Here is a 6156-nt window from a genome sequence, read left to right as displayed (position 1 = left end):
GGAAACATTTACGTCGAAACTTTAACTTAATGTCGTTATGGCGAGTAAAATTAAGGTGGAAAACCTACAAAACTATGGCGACATACCATGTTATTTCATAGTAAGTCGATATAAACTAATCCGGCATGACCATATTATTGGGGTGTACCATATATGCTTCCGTAGACACATGTTACATTGACCTTTGACCAATTGAACCTAAAATCAAAAGTCGCCTTTTCTTCATAAAGACCAATCAACATGTAAAAAAGTAAATCCCTAGAATTATTTTTTCTCAAGATATTGTGCGGAATCAAAGTGTGAGGGCGCTCTGACGAACGGACGGACAGAAAGGCATACAGACAGGGAAAAGTCAATGCTAGTATGTATCCATTCCGGTTCAGGGGAAAACATCAGTATCGTTAAACCATGACGCAATGAAAAACATGATGAAGGCCATTGGCTTTTATACGACATTGTTAAGAACAGTATAGTTATTATAAAACGAAATGCACACACTCACATCGTATAATGTAGAGTATTTTGTTGTAGATTTTACATTTTAACTACATGTTTGCAGGTTGAATTCACGACATGCTGTAAATTATGCACAATTTGATACTTTTCGTATCCAGCTTAGTCAGAAATGGCATGTTTCAGACGACGGTGTTCGTTTCATGTGTACACGGGAGATCACAAACTACACGACAAATAGATCGAGTGATATTTAAGATGCGGTGTCTTATGTGCCATTTACTCGTAAAACAAGTTTGCGAGTTGGTAACTTTCGTTGTGTTGCGCCTGTTATATAAACATTAATTACATTATGTTTTTCCAACGGTATGGCAGAGGCGGGACAAAAGACAGAAAGCGATGCCCGACGTTAATAACTTAATAGTCATTCATGATACAACTTATTTACTACTATTTCGTCTCTAGACTTGACTTACTTTCACAGACGTAAATCGTTATCAGACAAAGATTGGGTAGCAAATTAAGGTGTATTACTATTAATACAGTAGATAATAACATATTTTTTAAGCTTCTTATGAGTATTCATTATAATGATATCGTTATTGGTATTTTTATCATCATTAATATCGTTATAAGTATTACTGTTTCGTGGTATGCAAGCGGCATTTGCGTCAGTAATTTTTAGTTAGATGCTCATAACCATAAGCAATCAAGCCAGTTAAGTGCTATTAAAACGTCACGTACGATTAACATTAATTGGACTTAATCTTTGTCAGCGGTTGACAAGGCAACAAAAACTAAACTTCAAAATTACCGACATTCATTGCTTTACAAGAAGCAATTCGTGAGCGTCTGTTAATTACGTGAATTACGTTTTTTGTAATTCTATGTCCGATTTGGGGAAAAAGAGAGAAGAAGGAGGTGAATACAAGACGACCAAATGACACAGTTCGCTCGTCTGACACTTGTTAAAACTTAAATGTACTATGCAGCTTCAGTGATTTTTCCAGAACCATATTAGAACAAAGCCAATATTGCATTATAACATGTAATGCGCAAGTTTTATACTGATTCAGTCTAAAAACTGTCTTCTATGTGGTTCGCCGGGTTTCACTAATAATTGCCATATAATATCAGGGTGCAGAATCAACGGGGTTTTCAGGGATTTACACACGGGCTGGACTGAATATAATCACATCGTTAAGAACTTTATTTTTGCAAATATCTCAAGTTATTGAAATACATTTGCAAAAGTCTTTAGTGCATAAACGACAGTTGTTCTTGCAGTTTGTACCGATGTCTTACGGAAAAAGAATAAATCCTTGAGTATCTATGATATCGTTGACAAAATTTCAGGTTCCGTGAAGCATAACCGTGTAGTACAAATCGAATTTTGAACAGAACTCAGGCGTATTAAATGAAGTAATTCTGATGTAGTTCACATCGCCATAAGCAGCAAAAAAAGTCTGTCTTTCGAGAACTAGTTGAAATTCATAAGAAAAATTGTTTCAAAAAGCTATTTGAAATAAAGCACTAACTGACCATCGTGTTTAAATCCATTAAAGCTAAAAGGGGGAACCCCACAAAGTCCCATGATCCTACAACATGGTAATGTGCAATTTTCATACTAATTCAGTCTAAAAACTGTCTTCTATGGGGGTTCGCCGGGTTTCACGTAGAATTGCCATATTACCAGTATATGGTGGCCTTCTTTTCCACCCCAGGAAACCCGATACCTTGCGGGTCGTGTAAAACCATAGGGGACAGTGCTGTGCAGTTTGGCATGAACGTACATAGAGTAAGTAAATTGGAAAAATTAAAATTTTCAAAGTCCAATCTGAAACAACATATGGTTTCCTGGTTTTCCCCAGATGGTACATGTATCAATGATTTCCCAACATGGTCATTAAAAACGCAAATTTCTCCACAATAAATAGTTTTCTGGAGAAATGCTGCTGAGAGGTTATGGCAGACATGTGAAAGTTTTATAAATCCTTTAAAAATGGTAGTGGCTTGCAAATTAAAGGAGTTTTTTCTCCTCTAAATGCCTGAACATGGCCCGTTTTTCCCGATCTTCTACTTCAGAGAGCCACATTTCGCTAATTTTTTAAAGAAAATTTGTCAGGATTTTTTCTACATGTAGGCCAATACCTTTGTTATCAATGTTAATACACAGTTGTTTCAAAGTGGACTTTGAAAAGAATTTACTTTTTCCAATTTACTTACCCTATGTAAGTTCATGCCAAAATGCACAGCACTGTCCCCTATGGTATTACACGACCCGCAAGGTATCGGGTTTCCTGGGGTGTTTTCTACGGTCTTTCAACCTCAACCAAGTAATCATTAGAACAAAAACTTCTTGCATGTTTTATGAGGATTATGTTGAGGAAGAGGAAAATGGAAGGGAGGAGAAGCGATTGCACCAACCACTGAGTTAGCCGTATTTTTGAATATTATCAGTACATTAATTTAGCTATTATCGTAAAAATCTTAATCAATTTAATCGATTGCAAGCAACATCAATATTTTCAACCTCCGCACAGAGATTTGACGGGAACTAACATAATAGTAGCTGGATCAAATATGTGAGACCAAGAAACGACAACTCTGCGTGGAGATTGCAATATTTTCTAGGCCTTCATATTCGGGCTTAATATATTTTAGTTTGCGACCATGACACACTGGGAAGACGGGAAGAGAATTCTCCACAGTCATCGTCAACAAAACTAGTCATTTAAGCTATAAAGCTAAGTGCAACGTGTTCTTAAACAAAAATGGTCGATAAACAATCAATATTTAGCAAAACGTGTTCTGAAACGATGTTTATATTTGTAACCGAAATTCTCGCATTCCAATCACCGTACTTTCCCGTCCAGGATTTTTTAACCGAACTATACGCATTCCAATCACCAGTCGTTTTCTGTCCCGGATCAAATACCTTCGGATCTCCTCGCAAGATCGATACGACCTGTCATTCCTCCGAAGATATTGCCTTTAATGGGAGGAATGCAGAAAATGAGAACATTTGATAGCGACACCGGGAGCGTCTGTGCATTTATCCGTGATTAAAATAAACTTGCGGAACACGATATCGAGATCGCCGATTTTGAGTTTTGTGTGTGCGTCAAATGGAATGAAATGAATAAGACTGCTAACGCTTTGATTTATGGAGTGGGCATTGGTTGGGGTGTATTTAATTGTGTACTCTTTGTGGTTCCAAATTTTGAATTCGGCTTAAAATGTAAAATACATGTATGTTTGATATTGGCATCTGAAATCGCAATAACGTGACTAGTTTGCAGATCCTACGTAGAAATGCATTACTCAGTAACATTTGCAAATTAAGATATATATTCGATTTTGTGTAGATTTATAGGCGTGCAGTCGTATGAATACACACTTTATGTCGTCGTTTTTATTTTCATTGACTTATACTCATATTTTATTGTCCGCCTATTGCTTGTTTCTGTTGCTTTTTATCTAAAAACCTTTGAGTAATCTTTGCTTTCATGTTATGTGTCTGTTAATGGCTGATCAGAATGCGCGTAATGATAAGAGTCGTGTTCTGACAAAACTGGGTTTAATGCATGAGCGTAAAGTGTCGTTCCAGATTAGCCTGTGTAGTCCGCACAGGCTAATCAGGGACGACACTTTCCGCTTTTATGGTATTTTTCATTTAAAGGAAGTCTCTTCTACACGAAAATCCAGTTAAGGCGGAAAGTGTCGTCCCTGATTAGCCTGTGCGGACTACACAGGCTAATCTGGAGCGACACTACGCACATGCATTAAGCACAGTTTTCTCAGAATGCGCGTAATGATAAATCTCACGTCAGTTACTAATGGGAAAACGTGACTTCTTTCGTGTGCGTAAAGTGTCGTCAAAGGCAAATCAGGGACGATACTTTCCGCCTTAACTGGATTTTCGCTAAGAAAAGACTTACTTCAGACAAAAACCCATTACAACGGACAGTGTTGTCCTAGATAAGCGTGCGCAGACTGCACATGCAAATTTGGGTTGACACTCAATGCACATGCATTAAGCCCCGTTTTCACAGAGCTAGGCCAATTTTGATCCAAAGATTTTCACGGACTAATTCCGCCAATACATGTACATATACTTCGACACTAGGAATATGTTAAGAGCTTGGATTCACGGCATATACCCAATCGTTTCATTTATCAACCAAGTTCAAACTTGTTTATACAACCCCGGTAACCGACGGCTTCAATTTCATAACGCGGCTCTCTTCAGCGTGTATTTGATGTACCTTTGTACTAGTTCGGCGGGGATCTTCTTATAAAACCTTGCGATGACGCGCGATTTTCGTCAGTAATCTGATATCCTTGCGCCTTCTGACGATTTAAAGCTCAGCACCTGTTTTGTGAAACAGCAAAATGTTGGTTCGAGGTTCTCGATTAACATCGTATGCGCGTATATCTTTATGCCATATACTGTTGAACAATTTGCTTATCAGTGCTGAGAAATTTATTGTCTGACATGCAAAGACGTTGAATTGATATCACCCGCCAAAAAAATAAATTGTGTTACTGGATGAGTGCAAATTGCTTGAAGTATGGTAGAATCCTAACAATTCTTGTATCGTATCTGAGACATAGCCCTGAAAAGTTGCATCATAACAAACAAAGGGCAATAACTCTTATTTGAGAAAGTGTGCAGCTATGGTTCTCGTGCATGGTACTTCACAAAATTGATATCTATACACCTATGAAGTTTCATGTTAAAATCTTATATACATGTAGTTTATGAGATTAAGCCCTGAAAAGTTTTTGACAAAAGGACGGACAGACAACGCAAAAGCAATACCCCTCAGCTTTTGGCAATAGATCAAAATACGTATCATTGCGCAACGGTTAGTAAGAGCGTGTATACATAATACTAGTATCAATAGATGTTTGTAAAACATATATGCCTTGGACTTGCGGTCAATTCGTCAATAAGTGCAATTGTTCAGCAATTGTTATCAAAAGCTGAAGACCTGTGACCTTTACCCTTTTTGTATTGATCGAAAAAGTCGATATAGGTCACCCTTCCATCAAGACAAACCAGCATTCTAAAATATGATTATGAACGGTCTCTTGATCTTGTATCTACAATATTAAAATATGCATAACCCAAGCCCCGGTGACCTTGACGTTTGACCTCAAAATTTACAAACGTCTTCTTTTCGTCCCAAGCGATCAACATTCCGTTATAGACGAGTGTAGGTCACAGCATTCTAAGGCCATCGTGCTGAAACCAAAGTTCATGTTACACGGTCAATTGACCTTTGCTCTCAATATCAAGTTTTCGTCCTTTCCTTTCAAGTAACCTATATAGTATCGATTAACATGATTGTAGGACGAAGCGTTTTCTTAATATCATGCAAACACAAAACGATCTACGGACCAACCATCCGTCTGACTGATACATACTTATACTGACTAACAGATTGATTCAATTTTTTAGCTGGAATAAAATATAAAACAAAGGCTGTTTGTAAAACATGCATGCCCCCCATATGGGCTGTCGATGTAGTGGCAGCCATTGTGTGAATACGTTTTTTGTCGCTGTGACCTTGACCTTTGACCTGGTGACTTGAGAATCAATAGGGGTCATCTGCCAGTCATGATCAATGTACCTATGAAGTTTCATGATACAAGGCCTAATTATTCTTGAGTTATCATCCTGAAACCATTTTATTA

This window comes from Dreissena polymorpha, chromosome 10 (genome assembly GCF_020536995.1).
Source record: "Dreissena polymorpha isolate Duluth1 chromosome 10, UMN_Dpol_1.0, whole genome shotgun sequence".
In the NCBI taxonomy this organism is placed as follows: domain Eukaryota; kingdom Metazoa; phylum Mollusca; class Bivalvia; order Myida; family Dreissenidae; genus Dreissena; species Dreissena polymorpha.
Note: the sequence above shows the minus strand (reverse complement) of the source record.